Source organism: Sebastes fasciatus, chromosome 18 (assembly GCF_043250625.1).
Source record: "Sebastes fasciatus isolate fSebFas1 chromosome 18, fSebFas1.pri, whole genome shotgun sequence".
NCBI classification, from domain to species: domain Eukaryota; kingdom Metazoa; phylum Chordata; class Actinopteri; order Perciformes; family Sebastidae; genus Sebastes; species Sebastes fasciatus.
The window spans coordinates 5,991,937-6,011,109 of record NC_133812.1 but is presented as its reverse complement, the minus strand read 5'-3'; the positions used below and the strand labels follow the sequence as shown (position 1 = coordinate 6,011,109).

Below are 19,173 nucleotides of genomic sequence, written 5' to 3'. Positions count from 1 at the left end.
CCGACGTGTGTGTGTGTGTGTTTGTCGACTCGTTTGACAGTTTTTCTCTCCGTAATCTTCACGAGTCCACACAGAACTGTTGTGATTGTGAGTTTCGGGGCAGTTGTAATGTTCTCATAAAACGGAAATCGCTACGCAAATGAGGCGGTGCAGTTCTCAGAGAGAACATGTGGATAATGATTTATTGTTGTGCTAATTACAGGATATTCAGTTTCAGATGGAAAAGGATCTTTCCTTCCTTTGAGCTGCTTAACAAGCTCTGTGATGCTGAGACACCTGGCTGTCATTGGACAGCGATGATGGTGAAATGGCAAGCACCAATTACTGAGATGAAGACCGATGATGATCCAACCTCTCTCTCTTTTACAGACTGATATCATGGCTTACTTGTACTTTAATGACTGCTTTGATTTCATGCTACTGCGGAGGCAAGTACGAGTGACAATTTACACCATTGGATGTACAGTACCTTCGTCAATGTAATGAGGTACCTTGATTTGTCAGGTATTTATTCATTTGATCAGCCAAAGAAAGGCCGTGTGGTTGTTTCATCCATAAACTGTTTCTCAATAGATTTTTGAAATGAATGAGATAAAAATACATGATGATAGACTTTATCCATAACGTCGACCGTTAGAGGCAAATATTCTGTGAGCTGTGGCAGACACCGAGCAAGTCGATATGCTGATACGTTTTTTTGTCATAAAAAGTATGCTTTTTACTCCGCTACATTTATTTTATGTAGATTAAGATTATAAAACCTTATAAAATATGTTGCATTTCTACGGATTAAACTAATATATTCTGTAAAATAGTTAAAATGCCCCCTGCCCCCACCAGCTACAGTATTTAAAGGAACAGTGTGTAGCATTTCAGGGGATGTATTGGCAGAAATGGAATAGAATATTTATAACTATGTTTTGTGTATAATCAGCTGAAAATAAGAGTCGGTGTGTTTTCGTTACCTTAGAATGAGACGTTTATATCTACATAGGGAGCGGGTCCTCTACACAGAGCCCGCCATGTTGCACCGCCATGTTTCTACAGTAGCCCAGAATGGACAAACCAAACACTGGCTCTAGAGAGAGACTTTTGCGTTTTCGCTTCGGCCACCGTAGTTCTCCAACACTCTTGGCACACTGGAGAAGTTTCAGTTGGTTGCAATCTGCAACCTCGTCGGGCCTTTAAATGCTGCCTGAATGTGTCAAAAATGGCGGAAGCATAGCTCTGCTGCTGGACGCTGATGTTGCAATAGAACGAACAATTGACTTTCACTTCTTGGCAATATACGTTCTTTGTGGTGGACTCCGTGAAGAGGACCCGCTTCTTCAGTAGATATGAAGGGCTCATTCTAACCTTGCCGGAGAGGGAAGTTCGTTCCAAAGCTTGCTGCTGTATTTATGCCCTCCACCTTAAAGGAGGGGGCTTCATTCACTCTGTCACGGAGTGGGAGGGTATAGGGGCCGGATTGGATTTGGGCCTTGATGTTCACAAGAAGGTGGCTATCTAGCTCTGTGTTAAACGTCTGACGTTAAAGTATTACACACAGCTGTGATTTATCCTGGAAAAGTCTCTTAAGGAAATTACGAGTCAGCTCGGATACACAGGAATCAACACAACTCTTCATTTTAAAAGAGGTCCTGTGTGTTCAGAACACGGAGTAACTAAGGATTAACAAAAAACAAAACAGCCCATTTGTGCTACTTCTCTGCCCATAGACACCACTGTCACTATGCCATGATCTACTGGCCAAACTCAACAAACACATGATATGTTGACAAAACTCAGCTTGTTTGATGAGACACAACTGCCCCAGGGCGTGTTCTCCTGGGAAATCTGATACAACTGATCTCATCAAATTGAAGGAAATAGGAGGTTACCCAAGCCCTGTGTGCTGAGATGACATAAACACAACGCTGGTGCTGACTTCGTAATATAAAGATAGTGAATGAGAACCTTCAAGTTGTGCACTCTTATGTAAAAGCAGCATGTTTTTAGTCCAAGCAGCCAATCCCCAACCTTTCTTTCAGGATTTATTTCCCTATAGGTAAAACCTCCCTTGTGCTTATCTTCATTCGCTGCCTTGTACCTTCATCTTATGGCCCACAGGGGTGGGAAAAGAAATCGATTCACCTATGTATGGCGATTTTCTTTTTTTTTTTAAATGCCTGAATTGATATATTTGCTTCATTTGAGTCTATGTGGAGGTAGAAGGAAGTTACTGCTTTTATTGTTGTAGTCTGAGTAACGTGACGCCATATCTGTTTTCAAAAAGCCGAAGCAAGAAAGCATAAAGCGGCAGAGGGTCTGCGTGAAGTGAAACTACTGATCATCATCAGATCTGTTTACGTTCAAGTGACAAAACCCTCTAGTGGCCGCAGTTCTTATGACGGGAGCATAGACTGTATATAGGAAGTGGACATAGTCACCGTGATGTCACCCATTGGTTTATAGACTACGGTTTTGAAGCCACAAGTTCGGCATTTTGGCCGTCGCTATCTTGGTTTCTGCCCGTCACCATCTTGTGACACGAGAGGGTGGAGCTAAGTACAACCTAACGCTGGACAAGACATAAACACACTGTGAAAGGGTTAAAGTTATAAGATGATAATACGGGACAACTTCCAGACCGGACAACGCCGTGGTAGCGACCTGTCAATCACAAGGTAGCCCCGCCCTAAAGCATCCCCTGCTTTATGGTCTATTTGACTCTAAATGGGACCATAATTTACTAAATGAACATCATGCTGTATTGAAGAAGACTTGAAACTAGCGATTGAGACCATAAACTCATGTTTACAATGTTTACTGAGGTAGGAAGTATGCTCATGTTCTCATATACTTCTATATAAAAGGAACCAGTCAGTGTTGCCAGATCAGATTGCCAGTTTCCAGCCCATTCACAACTTAAAACCCGCCCAATTCAATAAAAAAAAGAGACCAAATCATAACCTTGCCAGAAACCTGTTTAAAACCGTTAAACATTAAACAAAATTGTCAAATACCTGCCAAATTTTGACAAAAGCAGCCCAAATTTCATCTACCAACCCAACACTATTTTTTTCCCAGCCCTACTTAATCAAAATTACCCCAATTGGGCGGAAACCAGCCCAGTACAACACTGTAGCCAATGGCCAGAGCAACAAAAATAAAGTTGTAACAAACCAAAAAACACAAAGAGGTGATAACAATGTTGACATAGATGAATTTTAATTTTCCTTTTTTTTACCTTGGAGTGTTTACTCTTTCCCTTGCTGAGGAATGCCAGAGTTCATTTGCTCAGGGTCAGTGTTGTCTGAGTGAGCAGAAGACAGGGGAGAGAGTTGGAGGCACTGAGTGATGGAGCGCTGTGAATGGTGTCGAACAAAACACCAGGGAGGAGCCCACTGACCTGTCTGAATGGAACAGGGACAGCAGGAGAAAGGAGGCTCTTTAAAACTCAATCTGGCCAACCGTAAATGTTTGTCCACAGCTTTTCTGCTGCCATTACAGGAATGCTATTAGCTGGGCCTATTGTGCCTTGTGGGAATAGCCCGACTCAACCTGGCAGCTAAGACTGGAGATTTGTCTACGTGCTTCCTATACAAAAGGTATAGGAACCGAACACTCGGGCCCGCACAAAGGCTGCCGAAACGTGATCGTCTTTTTCATAAGGCTGAGTTTTGTGTGAGAGGAGAGGTAGGTAGGTGCTTCCGCTGGCTTGTATAATTGCAGGTCTCGAGTCCCCGCTGTGGATCTGGCCCCAGTTCCTGCTCCCGTCGCTTTGTTTCTTCCTGGGCTCAGGTCCCCCGCCCTAGCTGGAAGCGTTCAGGGAATATCTCCTTCTGTTTTGGGTGTGCCTCCGTACCCACACACAGATGGTCATTCAGGCACCCTGCATGTCAAACACCACGCTGGGCTTATCGCTATAGTGGTGACTTCACCTTCAGTGACTTCATGCTCCACACGGCAGGCTTTTATTTGCATACACCACATGTTTGAACAGAACTGGGGCTGCTTTGCAAAGTGGGGGGGGGGAATCTGATAAGAAACAGAAGGGTTAGTTCTCTCGTGAACAACCAGTCAGCAAGCAGCCTCTGAACACTGTTGCCAAACCAAACCAGCTCTCTCCACATCTGTCAGTGAAAGCAACCACATCTGTATTCTGTAAAATTGTTTATTTCTCACATTCAGAGCTGTTCACACACATCAGGACTGTTGATTAGGGCCTGAGGACTGATGGGACCAAGTTGGACCGGCTCTGATCCAGGGTCTGGGTCAGTTGGTGTTGACAGTCAGCAGATAAAATCAGTGTGTGATATATAAAGATTGATCTGAAGTCTGCAGATCGATACGAGAACGATATGGCCAAAAATGTTATCACGATATGTTTTTTTTTATATTGATCGATGTCTATAATTATCATGGTGCATATTTATTAGGGCTGTCAAAGTTAATGTGTGACCATGTCATACTAGCTTGTCGCGAAGGAGGTTAAATAACGCTCCAAACTTGCGCTAAACTTTGGCGAGGAAAAACTGGCATGGCCGTTTTCAAAGGGGTCCCTTGACCTCTGACCTCAAGATCAGTGAATTTAAATGGGTTCTATGGGTACCCACGGAGTCTCCCCTTTACATACATGACCACTTTATGATAATCACATGCAGTTTGGGGCAAGTCATAGTCAAGTCAGCACACTGACACACTGACAGCTGTTGTTGCCTGTTGGGCTGCAGTTTGCCATGTTATGATCTGAGCATATTTTTTTATGCTAAATGCAGTACCTGTGAGGGTTTCTGGACAATATTTGTCGTTGTTTTGTGTTAATTGATTTCCAATAATAAATATATACATACGTTTGCATAAAGCAGCATATTTGTCCACTCCAATGTTGATAAGAGTATTAGATACTTGATAAATCTCCCTTTAAGGTACATTTTGAACACAAAAAATGTGTGATTCATTTGTGATCGTGATTAACTATGGACAATCATGCGATTGATCGCAGATTAAATATTGTAATCGATTGACAGCCCTAGTTTGAATGAACAAAGCGGCGTTAAAAATCAGGTTCAACATGGCTTAATCAGATATCAATGGGGTTTTTCCATTGGGGTTTGGATTATTACAGAAAATAAGCAGTGTTGCCAGAGGAGGGGCGGAGGGATCGGGGTTGTGTATGGATCCTGGTCCAACAGGACAAACTAGACTGGTAAAGAGGAGACAGACAGGAGCAAGCCCAAATAAGCAACTACACACACACACCAGCCCCAAAAAATGCAACCTGCAACTACCGATATCTGTAAGCGACTTTTCAAGGAAAACAAGCCCAAAGTCGCTATAATAAGCAGACTTGGCAACTCTGAAAAAAAGCTCTGTGGCAAACAAAAATGTATGATAAGTACATGATTTGTTCAACAAGATAAGCAAGGTACCACTATGATATTTGAAGTCTGAATGCAATCACCAGAAGATAAAAGCTAACGTTAGGCTATAAATCAACTACACCGCGGTCACATGAGCACGAGTATACACAACGAGGCTGTAAAGGAGGACGAGTCGGCGTGATGACTAGTAGTAGTCTCATTTAGCCACTTGTTAGCAACCACCTTTTGTAAGACACGTCAAGGCTTCAAAATTCACGAGTGGGGTGTTTATTGACGTATATAATCGTAGAACAAAACTTTAAAATCTCTTCAGCTTGTGTTAACCACAGATCTTATTTCAGGCATCTAACTAAAAACCCATTGACTTCCAAACAAGGAAACAGGAAGTGCTAAAATGCTAACTCATTTCCGGGTTTTAGGACTCATTCCTGCAGCTCTCTATGAGTGCACGCAGGTAGACAGGCAGGCATTCGGGCCAAATGAAATGATTGGACGGGATTATAACAGTCCTGTGACAACCACAGATTTTTTTTTTTATTGTCAAAGTATTTGATTTATTGAATTACATTTTTTTTTTAACAAAAACTTTTTGAAGAACACTACCTACCCTACTTTAAATGAAAACAAATCCCAGGTTGGTCAGGTTTATTTGGGAGAGAAAACAAAGGTGAAATTACAAAAATAAGACCCCCAGTTGTAACAAGCCGCAAGTTTTCCTTTAACAAGCGGTCTCATCATGCAAAACCCCCGTACCAAGCCAACGCTCCCTACATGTGTGAGTGGGAGCGCCAACATCCGTAGGATAACACTACATCCATTAACCGCAGATATATACCTCTTAAATCTCCTCTGTGAATATGTGTGTGTGCGAGCTTGTAGACTGTCACCTGGAAGTAATAGTCGCCCCGCATTCCAACACTGTTAAGTGTTTCTCATTAGTGAAGGGAAAAGTCCCTCACGTTCAGAGAGTGGGCACGGCTGCATTCCTTCAGCCCATCCTCGGGCTGAACACCTCCACACTCCACACTCATCTATACAGAGCTCAGCCTCCTCAACCTTTGTGTCTCAGTGGTATCATCCACACAGCAAGGTCACAGAGGGTGTCAGTGTGGTCTGTGAAAAGCTGTGCGTCGTCGCTCAGCGATTGAGGGCGTTTTGGTTTTGGAAGAGCTGATTAAAAGCAGGCGTACAGTCAGAGAGAGTGTGAACCCTGATCTGAAAGATGTGTTTTGATAATTTTGCACGATGATTTATCGTTCCCCCTTTTTAAGGATTTGATTTAAAGCAGGCCTGCGGAGACAGAGAGTGAATGGCGGTTTGTGTCTGTTCTGTTCTGTTGGGTTGGGTGGGGTGGGGGGGTCAGACTGTTGTTTGTGCGTGTTGATAAGACTTTTGTCTGTGCAGATTGCTGCCTCAGCACAGGCTGCAGCCACAGGGATGCCACTGGCTGACAGATGCAGCAGCAGCAGCAGCAGCATGTGTCTCGCAGAGTGGATGTTTAGTCTGCCAGTGCAGCGCACGCCTGCTGAGCTCATCCACTGCAAAAATAAATCCACAATAAGTCAGTCAGGCCCGTGTCTTCACAATCTTGTTTTTTTATTTAAAGCAAATGGAAATCTGTCAGTTCTCAACTCTCATGTTGACCTTTATGTGGAGAAGTTATCCCACAACCCCCTCACTTTAATGCTGCCGTCGGTGTGACGGGACGGCTCGGTTAAATGGACGAGTCATTCTAAATCACTTTTGTTGCTGACTCGTGATGGGATGTTGTTGATGATGGTCAGCAGAGACCAACTCGCATATTGTATCAACTGATCCGTTATCGAAGGGAAATATATGACTTGTATTGTTACTATTTGGTGCTTTGTAGAATTCGTTTGTGACCTTTTTTCTATGAAGGTGTCCTTTTAATCCAACTGTAACATGAACCACAGGTTTCTTAACCTTTTTTCTGAAGGACACGCCAGCAGCAGCGGGTCCATCTCTTGAAACTCGTCTTTTCGACCAAGCATTATTCGAACCCAATAGGGGTGTGAGCTTGGTATAGAATCATTCCTATTTAAAGGCTGGTTAAATAATTTGCTTCTAGTAATAAAGTAGTCTGCTTATAGTGTTAATTTTGGGTCTTTCATACATGAAAACGTATGGAAAAACATTTTAAAACTACGTTAGACTAACGTTAATTCAGTTATGATTTTGTTTTTTACTTTACTCCCTTGACCCCTCCCTTGGACCATCTGCTTTCTGGCTGCTTTTTTTGTCAAACTACTGTTTCCAAGGTTAAGAACGAACACCGATGGCATTTTGTGTTTCAGAATCCCTCTGTGTAATATCATATAGCTTCAATAACATGTGGAATCAGAGATAAAACAACAAAAAGGCCCATGGAAATCAGCATTAGCTGTCAGTTTTCGAGGGTGTCGAGGAGGTCCTTGAGTTGTGAAGGTGCTGATCCAGCCACACGCAGCCTCCCTCCTCAGAGGCCTGGGCGGTGGTCCCATGCGTGCAGCCGCTCCTTTGATCGTCCTTTCGGCCAGTTGCTCCCAATTAATGACAAACGCGTGGCGAGAATCTCTGACCCCTGGCTTCTGTAAACAGGACTGCCGCTGTGTGTGCTGCTTCAGATCAGCAGCATTTAAAGCAGGAATTTAAGGGGCAACAGGAAACTGGAGCAAGATCACAACTGTGAAGCCCCCTAAGCATCGGTCGTTCATCTACAAGACATTCCTACAGTCAGACCATCAGTTAGAGCTGTTGTGAGCTCCTTTAAGTGCCTGCTGCCCTTGACTCATTTGATTAATATCTGAATATGCCACATCCATCACCGTTCACCATCACATTACTCTTACTAATGTATTCGTCTGGGGGTGATTGGACCCCATCGACCTGTGAAGGGATATCCTATAACAATAATGCAACATATCAGGGTGTTTTTGTTTTTTGGGCAAGTGGGTCAGGAGTGGGTCCTACTTGCCCTTCTACACATTTTATTAATTAGTGGTTATCAAATAACAAGAACCAAAGTTAATTGTCATGTTTAATCATCATTTAAAGGAACAGTGTGTCACATTTAGGGTGATCTGTTAGCAGAAATAGAATAAAATGTTCATAACTGTTTTCATTAATGTATAATCACATGAAAATAAGAATTGTGTTGAATTGTCGTTAGCTTAGAATGAGCCCTTCAAATCTACGTAGGGAGCGGGTCCTCTTCACAGATGTTGCTCCGCCATGTTTCTACAGTAGCCCAGAACGGACAAACCAAACACGGGCTCTAGAGAGAACCTTTCTCGTTTTTACATTACCTCAAGGCCACCGTAGTTCTCCGTCACGCTTGTGAAACTGTGGTAACGTGAGCCGCAGAGTGCAAAACCGTGGTACCGCCAGCCGCTGTCGGACTTCCGTTGCTCCTAAAGTAGCGTTATTATGGTATGGATGGCCAACGGCGTTACCGCGGTTTTGCACACGGCAGTTCACGTTACCGCAGTCTTGGAGAGGCAGGAGTGAGCGGAGGGGTACTCAGTTGGTTGCAATCTGCAACCACACCACTAGATGCTGCCAAATCCTACACACTGTCCCTTTAAGTAAAATGAATCTGTTTCGCCCACATCCTCTAACGCCACCCAACTAATCTCCTGACCTCAGGATAATTGAAATGCTCGCTTGAGCCTCAGATCATAAACTTTGTCTTTACCCACCGATCGGGCAAGTAAGTTGCTACATTTACTAGCCCGATGTGGCATTTACTTGCCCTGGGCTAGCCGTTGTTGAGCCCTGCATATATTCCAAATTGCTGGTTTTATGTTAATTCTCTGAAGGATCATTCATGTGTGTCTTTTTGGGGGTTTTCACTCGTAGTTGTTTCCAGTTTGAACCAACATCCATCCATTCATTTTCTGCTGCTTGCCCGGTCCTGGTTGTGTTGGTAGCAAAAGAACGCCTTTCTCCCTATAGACATCCTTCAGCTCATACGGGGGAGGTGAGATGGGTTATACAATCCCTCTAGTGGGTTCTGGGTCTTCTCCCGGGGGTCTCCTCTCAGTTGGGCGTGCTTGCCAGAGGGCGGTGTCCCGGGGGCATCCTAATTAGATGGCCAAACCGCCTCAATTGGCTTCTTTCAATGTGAAGGATGCAGTGGTTTTACTCTTGGGAAGAGGTCCTCACAAGTTCATGCAATTCCTCCAAGGCTAGGGCTACACTATATATTGTTTCAGCATCAATATTGCATCGTGCACAATAGTCACATCGCTGGACATGGAATGTCGGCATAATAACTGAAACACGTCATGCTACAACTTCTTTGCTGCCTGATATGGTAGGGAGGGGGACGGGGCTTGCGGCGTGACTGTCTTCTAACCATGCATTGTGGGTCTGACTTTTTTGCCATGTCATCACCATTCATATTTATACAACCAATGTGTTTATGATTAAATTGTTTACTTGTGCACAAAATTGATTATAGCCTCTTTATTTTGTTGTCAAAGTGCACCAGATTGATGCATTTAACTTAACCAAATGTAGGGTGAATATTCATACATTTTCTTTCATATTAAAATATACTGTATATCCCAGAAATATTTTTCCAATATCATGCAGCCCTATCTGAGACCCAACCCAGGACCAGAGTCAGGCAAGACCCAAATTATATTTGGTTGAATCGAGTTGGGCAGGGTCCTCTTATAACTGCTGCAATATGTCTGATACCCAAATTGGATCCAAGGGGACCCATATTATGCATCATAATCATGATGATCATCAATCAATCAACAAGCAGAGTGTGAACTGAGAACTACAAGCTCTTCACAGTTCACACGATCACATCTGTGTCACATGGTGGACAGATCTTGATAGGGGACACTTTGATTTTCAGTGTGACTGTGATTCAAGTTGTCTTCACTTAGCTGTGACCTCAATCACTGGTGAGGTTTATCAATGTAAGACTGGAACGTCAGAGTAGATACGCAGCAGGTGAAGCTACGGGGACACAATCAGTGATTTATGCGACAAATCTGGAGTTTTGTTGTTGTCTCGAATATTTTAGTGAGTTCAGAATGTTTGCCTATTGACATAGGACTAACTATTGACAATGGACTAATTGTACCACTTGCCTGATTTCAGTGTAGAACAACCACTCGTGTATGAACAACTCTGTACATAGTGTGTACTTTAAGTGTTTGATGCATGACTCAATAAGATATGATCTCTGTGACGTTATCCTATTGTGTGCTTTGTTATTGGAAAGGTCCCACATTTTTATACACTACCAATACTGTATACACCTTATTGTGAGAGTGTTGACTTGTAATGATAGAAAATGTGTTTAAAAGATTGTTACTTGGTACATTAGGTCATTAATATTTAGTATATAATGGCACACAAAAGACACGATGTAGCAGTTGGAGACGTGTAGTTTCAGCAGGTAGATCAGCTGTTTGAGCAGAGGAACATATCGCCATTCAAACCTGTCTGAAGTATTTTTGCTTGGAATGCACATTCCTACTATGTATCACGATTAGTTTTTTTTAATGCCAGAATCGATATATTTTCTTAATTTGAGTCTATACAGAGGGAGAAAGAAGTTACCACTTTTATTGTTATAGTCTGAATTAGGGATGCACCGATCTGACTTTTTCAGTTTCGATACCGATACCTGGGCTTTGGGTATCGGCCGATACCGAGTACCGTTCCGATACCACTGTTTAATTAATAAGCTGTATGCCTGACTGTGTGGAAGTGACTGAGATCATTCTGTTTTGTGTAAGGAAACATCAGGCTTGACTTAAACATTAATTTCCTAAATTTGTAAAATACAACAAATAAATACATACATACAAATTTAGTGAATTGTTATTTATTATTAAAATAAATCGTACACCAGCACCCAAATAATCGTGATAGTATCGAATCGGGAAATAGGCCTATCGTCCCAGCCCTATTTTATAGTGGTGGCATCCTGCCTCCGCTGAAAGAAAGAACAACTCCATTATCGCCAAAAGAAATACAACAAAATGAAGAAGTGCTTACAACCTCTGCTAACCGTTTCCTGGGGAGACCCTGAAAGAGAGAAAGTATGAGCTTTAATAATTCTTGAATCCAAAAGTCTGATCATTATCAAATGCAGAAAGCAAAAACTTTGTAATTGATATTTTTTAATTGGACCTTTTTTTGGATCGACTGACAGGAAACATACAGCCAGGGAACATCACGGAAGAAAGAGGTTATGGAATGCAACAAAAGGGACGTTATGTGGTATACATCTCAACCAATAGGCCACCATGAAGCGTACAGTAAGAGACTATCTGTGCTGGTGCTGGTTAGCTCTTTATTAGACTCTGGTTTTGATTCTCACCCCTGGTCCTGACTGTGTGGTCCATAATTAGCTTAAAGTAGAAGTGTGACTAAATTCTTATTTGTTTTTTAGTCCACATCCCAGCACTTTACCTGAAAGAGAAGACAAACAGAACTTTTCCCCGTCTCTACCATTAAAGCCAGATGAATGCTGTTGTTAGATTACCCATGCCTGCAGCTGTTTACAGTGAAAGCACAGCTGGAGTGAGCAATGGTCCACTGCTAAGCTACAAATACTGTCCAAATGATCCTTGGAAAGAGTCTCTTTCTCGTTAAAAATCATTTGAAGCAATGGTGCGTACTGTATATAAAACTGGAGCTGAAAAGTGATGATGACCTCAGATGGATGTCTTCATCATGATGACATTGTGTTGTGTCTGTGTGGACACATTAGTAAGAACAGAAAGCAGATCTTTTATCGTGTAAAAGGAAGTGACCCTTGATTTTTTTATTTCAACACCAACATGAAAATGTTCCCTCTGATAGTTTTGTTTCATATCCTCCCACACTGAGTATAAAAAATGATTGAGGCCATCTGATTTTTTTCCATTTCTAGCTTTGAATGGAGGTGCAGATGAGGAAGTAACACATTTCTTTAGAGGCTGAACAAACTGAGACATTGTTTTCAGGGTTCTTCCCAAGAAATCTGAAGGTTAATTTAATTTCATGTGATGTTTGCAGTCTTTATTGTGGCGATGGGGACCGCCTCTTCTATAAAACCCTGCCAGATTGGAAACCTTGGTTTTTGCCTTCTCCAGCTCAGTATTTGAAAAAAATTATCTATCTACTGTCATTGGCTTGAGAACCTTCTTCACATCTAATTTTGGTTCACATGCAAATGTTGTTTGCGGTTTTTCTCACCTGGGGAGAAAGGAAGGCGGTGAAAATGTCTGGTTGTTGCCAACGTTAGCTTCTGGGTAATGATGTACAATGTAAGCCTTTATATTCAGAGTGTCCCTAAAATACTTTCATCCCACAAAGTTTGTATGAGTCATGAGATTAAAAAATTCAAAATATGCCCGAAACTTGCCTTCCTTAAAGACGGTGATAGTTGAGTCAAATTTTCATGCGGCATAATTCAGCCTTTTTCGTTCCGTCAATTTAGCTGGGAGAAACCAAACCATTATGAACTACACACAAGAATCAATGTTTGGAATCTGTAAATCATCCAGAATCATAGAAGATAAGAATCACAACTAAGGATGGGGTTTGATAGCATTTCACCAAATCAGAATCTAGTTCCGAATCTGCTTATAGAATCACAATCCTTTTGAATCCCTTTTGAATCTTTTTAGGTGGTTTGTTTGGTGGGGGATGAAGTCATCTCTTATTTTAAAGAATACTGACAGTTGATATCAGAGATTCTACTGTGCTGAAAGGATGTAGATAGTAAATATGAACTGAATAAATCTTCCTGCACGATGCAATTCCTGTACTTTCGGATATTGTACCTGCTTGGAACCGGATCAAAAAATAGACCTGACTATCTGAACCCATCCCTAATCGACCCTCATCCAAAATTTTGGGTCTTTACAAAGAATGTTTTCACTCATATTATTTTAATATTGTACAGTCGGAGACTACATCCACACTAATTTGCTTAAAAACGCATAACTTTTGCTACGTTTATGCCTGGCGTCCACACTACTCCGGCGTTTTCGAGCCCCTAAAACAGAGACGTTTGAAAACGCCACTGACCCCTACTTTAAGTTTTAGAACTCCGGGTTGCGTTTCAGTCTGTACGGACATAAGCGGAGACTTTTGAAAACGAATACGCAGACGCCCACGTTCACTTCTTGATTGGGTCAGTCATGACGTGTCCTTCCTTCATTGGTCACGCCCCTTCATGCGAACCTTTTCCCGGAAGAAAACAAACGACATCAGCCTCGACCACTAGTGGTTAACGAGTTACAAGCGTTGCTGACCTTGTTGTCTCTGCTAGCAGCTGTCGTGCAGTTAAATTCTGCATTTTATAATATAATGCTACTACTGCCTACATGGAGACAGGAGGCAAGCTATTATTGGAGCGCTTTACATCAATTCCCGTGTCCAGCGCCGCTTCCTGTTTACACCGGCACATGCATGCCCAATGTACATGAATGGTCATGTGATATGGGTTTTGGACGGAGATTGATTCTGAAACGGATGGATGGAGATCATAGTAGTGTGGATGTAGCCAGGGCCATTAATGCCAACAAAAGGCCAGCCTGACTGTGACCTTTGGGGTATATACAGTGACCTGGACTGGGGCAGATGACAGCTGAGTGGATCAATCTGATCCAGGTAGGTCAGAGCAGGGGGTGTCAGAACCACTGAGCAGGTCCGTGTACTCTATGTTTTTTTCATCGGTCGCTGATAATCACAGAGAGGCCAGCTGGGGGGATCTGAGAGGGAAGGAAAGGCTCGGTGGCTGCTGGCCAGCTGGCAGCGTGCTAACCTTGGAGTGGTTGTTTTGGGTGTTGGAGAAGGCAGTTCCTGGATATCTGCTCTCGGCCCCAGCACTGCTAGTCCCTTTCTTTTAGCTAAATGTGTGACAGTAAAGTAATGTATTAGCGAGGATCTCATAGACCTTTGAGCTGCTACTACCAGAGATGTTCAAGGAGATTCTACACAACAAATATTTTTTAAATTGTTAATTGCTAATGAGTTGAGTTGGATGGAGCAGGTTAAAATGAAAAGTGGAAAAAAGGATATCATCTATAGTCAAAGAGCAAATGAGGGCAGCTTCTCTTTTTTTGTCTGACCTTCTCATCCTTTGTGTCACCATAGAAACTAAGAAATAAAGTCAAGCCAGTCCGCTGCAAGGCACAAAGCAAGACCTTTTTTTGTACGTGTAGCTCAGAGAATGATAGCAATATGAACGTAGCCTTCAGGAATGAACAAAAAGATGTGAGATGAATCTCCATGGTTGTCTCCCACAGCTGCCAGAATGTTAGAAGACACCAAAGATGCAATGAACATCCAGTCAGCCAACCCACATGCCGGCCCAAAATGGACTGTCACAGTACATGTGTGAGGACAACCAGTGAGATAAGGTATGTTTCGAAGGAAAGACGCTAAGGCGAAATGGGCCCTTATCCTTTTATTTTTTAGGGTGAGACATATTTAATTTGAATGTGTATACCAGAAGTGATATGCGTTGTGATTGCGAGGTGTATGTCTCTTCTAGCTAAATCAGATCTGGCCCTTGTGCACGTTACGTTTTGGAGCTTCTTCTATAAGAAAGTTGTACGCCCACAGTGAAACTGGGGGACAGCCCATGTGTGATCCACCAGTCTGTCAGTCATGTATGTACACTATTCTCTCTTTGCCCCACTGATCAGATGTTAATGAAGTCATGCATGCTGCTGCTGTGTTTGGGTATTTTAAAAGTTACGGCTGTCCTCGACCAAAGAAGTTCTTAGGCAAAGAACACTCGATTAGTTGATTTAATGGACAGATCTGTAAGAATCACACAAAAGCACCACTTTCAATCTGGTGTTTACCAGCGATGTGCTCAAAAGTTTCTTGGAAATAAATCATTCGGCAGGAAAAAAACGTAAAAAAAAGACTTTTTGACTAAAGCAATCTTAGTCGACTTAGAGCAAAAAACGACGATTCGTTGACTCCACTAATCCACGTACTTCGTTCATGTCTTGACTTCATGATGAAACAACCTAGTGTGTTTAAGACAGTGTAGCCAACTTATTCATCATCAGAAAGTCAGTGGTTAAGAGGTTAGGGAGTGTCTCATTTGCTCATTTAACATCTGTTTCTTTTTGGGAAGCTGCAGCTGCTCTTCATAGGATATGCTGTCTGCTGATAGTGCTCTGGTATCTGCTTTCAGTCTGTCTGTCGGGGACACTGAAGTTTGACTTGAGATGTAACAAACTTGCAGGTTTGGCACTGACATCCCCTCTTATAAATATATACCATTCAGTGGATGCTTGAATCCCCTTTTTCAGCACCATAAGTGCATATTTTCAGCCGAACCCCAGCCTATATCATTACCATGAGCTACTTATTGGACTGCAGGACCACGCTGCTCCTGTCCCTCATACATGCAAACCAAGATCAAAGCATGGTTTCAATTGGCAGCAGCTTCCTGTTAGCAGTGCTGATGCAAGTCAGTGGGAATGGAAACAATTTCTTTCAACATCTCGTCTCGTGCTGTGCCACTTATCTACACGTTTTTTTGTTTAAAAATGCTTGAAAGGATGTGATATATTGCTCTGAGACAAATGGGTTTTATTCTCCATTGACTTGTACTAGCATTGATGCCAGTACTAACACACGGAAAGGCTCATGTCAATTTCTCTTAAACAAAAACACCAGTGTGAAAACATCCTGAATGCCTCATTAGTGATCCACAGTGTTTCCTGATTTGTGTTTTTTTTAGGGCTGTCAAAGTTGATTTAATGCCAGTAATTTCTTTAACGCTTAATGTAACTTGAGATTTTTAAGGTCTAGAGGGCTCAGTTTTAAAGCTAGAGTGAAGATACTGGCATCATATGATACTAGGAAACCTGAGGAATCCATTGGTACCAACCATGTCATACTACCTTGTCACGAAGGAGGTTAGATAACGCTCCAAACTTACGCTACATTTTGGCAAGGTAAAACTGTCGTGGCCATTTTCAAAGGGGTCCCTTGACCTCTGACCTCCAGATATGTGAATGAAAATGGGTTCTATGGGTACCCACGAGTCTCCCTTTACAGACATGCCCACTTTATGATAAATACATGCAGTTTGGGGCAAGTCATAGTCAAGTCAGCACACTGACACACTGACAGCTGTTGTTGCCAGTTGGGCTGCAGTTTGATATGTTATGATTTGAGCATATTGTTTTATGCTAAATTCAGCACCTGTGAGGGTTTCTGGACATTATCTGTCATTGTTTTGTGTTGTTAATTAATTTCCAATAATAAATATAAACATACATTTGCATAAAGCAGCATATTTGTTCACTCCAATGTTGATAGATATTAAATACTTGACAAATCTCCCTTTTAAGATACATTTTGTACAGATAAATAATGTGTGATTAATTTGCGATTAATTCAATATTTTAATCAATTTCCATGTAGAAATACAGAGAGTGGCCAAAGAAAATGTAATTCATGCTCTGTTCCAACCCATTTTAACAAGCCTGGGTGTAGTGTAGGGATGTGCAGGGCTCACCAGCAGAAGAGCGCCTGTCGATAACATGAATAATGAATGCAAAACCAGGATTAAATAGAATTGTACATAACAGCATGCACCGGAGGAAATGATTTTCTTCCACAGACAGAAATCAATATGTTCCTCTGCATTAGGTTCTGTTCAGAGGTGTTGTTTAGAGGTGATCAAACAAGATTAAAGATACAAGTGATGAATACTGCAGCAGCACAATGCTGTTCTTGTTTCTTATGTGTTCGGCACGCTGTTGAATATCCGAGTTTCCACAGTCGGTGAAATAAGGTTTTTAGTAAGGAAAGAGCCAAAGAAAAAAACTAAAAGAGGGTTTAAAAGGACCTTGTATTCAGGGTGAGGTTTCAATAGCCGGTTCCATTTTGGATGTCATTCAACTTTGGTGACATATCTGGTTTCATTGAGCTGTCAGTCTAATGAATTTCTTACAGATTCTTACATCCTTTTCTCTTCTTTTAGCAAAAATCCTATTCATTTAGCTAAATGGCAAATTAGTTATTCATAACATGTAAATGTATTTATTGTAAATATGGACTTGTAGTGTATGAAAAGCGTCCCTATGGTCCGCTTACTAGCATTTAAAAGTAGTCTTTTGCATCGAGTACAACTTTAGTGAATCTTAACATGCAAATGGGCAGCATTGACCAAGAGCAAACCGTCTTGACAGTCCTGACCTGAAAGAACAGAGAGCTGAAGATTCCAAAACATATCCTGTTACCATTCATTTTTATTTGACCCAGCTCTGCTTTGAAGAGACTGCTGCGCTAACTTGTTTCTGGCTGGTTAGCATGTTAGCGGTTGGCTTGCAAGCTACGTTATTTGCCAACTACTCCTGCAAGTAGTCATTATATCACCAAGCTTCCAGCACCACCTGCTTCGCGAGGACACATCGATGAACTTTGCTCTATCATTTTGTGGTGGGTCCACGCCTTTAGTTTACTCAGAAGTGCTTTTGGTTAACCAATCTATGCTGAGAAAGTTAGTGAATGTTAACAGCTTGATAAAGAGGCTTCATTGGTAGGCCTATGTAAAAAAACATACATGTCAACAGTTTAGAGCACATGGATGTACTCTAAAGGCAAGATTTTTTTTGTCACAGCATCACCAGATTGTTATATTTTGTACATGATTAAGGCTGCAATGCATACCCCACAAAAGGGTTATTGTTCCGGTAGCGGGCCAACAAGATTCAATCCTCTGGGGACCATGAATGTGCTCAGTTCTTCATGTAATCTGCATATTTGATTTCTTTCAGATTTCATTTATACAAGTGGACAATTTGGGCTTGATGTTGGTGCAAGAAGAAAAGTCAGGGGGTCACCAAAAACATTAAGAATCCCCCTTTGGGGACCATGAATATCGTAGCAATCTAGCCTGTAGTTGTGTCAAGACACACCAAGCCAACGGTCGGCCGTCCGATAGTTTGGGCCGTCGGTAAGCCTAGTTTTTTCGGTGTGTCCTGCACCGTCGGCTCTAGTCTGCCCGTGTCGGAGGCTTTTTGGCCGAGTCAGCGGCAGCGGAGCTCGTCAGTGAGAGAAATAACTCTTGTGACTGTTTCTTACATGAATCTGCACGAGAAGAGAAACGGAAGTGAGGAAAGCAAGCCAAAGAGTAAAATCAAGAGGCCACACACAGAAGGCACTTCTCATTTTTCATCTTCATCTCATCTGTTCGTTCCAACACACGGATATTTTCAGAGTGACATGAACATCTGGAATGAAGCTAAGTGGTGAGAGAGAGTGGTGTTAAAACTGGTCGACAAACGCCGCTTTGTGTCAATTACGTATCATAACAACGGCTTGTATATCCGCCGTCCTCAGTCTGCTGGTTTCCCTTTTTGAGTGACGAATACAGACTACCGCCGCCTGCTGGTGTGGAGAGTTATTTAATTTCACGCAGGCGCAGAACGTACGTACTAACTGGCCGTCAGCTGTCGTCTTTGCGGTGTGTTCAAATGCAACTTTTTGGCCAAGACAAAGGTGACTTGAGGTGACTCAAAGGTTGGCTTTCATTGACGCTAGCTCTTTGATGTCTAGTTGATGTGTCTGGGCCTTTAAACAGACTGACCAACAGACATCACCACCTTTAGGCCCCTCCACTGGTGTGACTGATGAAAATGACCTTAAAGACCAGATGAGTTTTCCATGTTTACTGACTAATGTCAGTAATACTGACCGAGGGCTCAGAAAAAAAATAATGGTTTTCTAATGAGCCCTTTTGTTCTCCTGTTTGTCTGGGTGTGGAAACACTGTAGGCTTCTCCTCCATCCATAAGATATAGGCTCATTCA

General features: G+C 42.2%; 1 long non-coding RNA gene across 2 annotated transcripts in view; it reads left to right on the top strand.

Annotated features, from left to right (window-relative positions):
* The window catches only part of LOC141756425 (uncharacterized), a 184,319-nt gene that overhangs the window by 14,026 nt on the left and 151,120 nt on the right, over window positions 1-19,173 (top strand). For both annotated transcript variants that reach the window (XR_012591470.1, XR_012591469.1), the window contains exon 3: window positions 14,636-14,749. This is a non-coding gene — a long non-coding RNA (uncharacterized LOC141756425). The remainder of the gene's footprint in view (window positions 1-14,635; window positions 14,750-19,173) is intronic.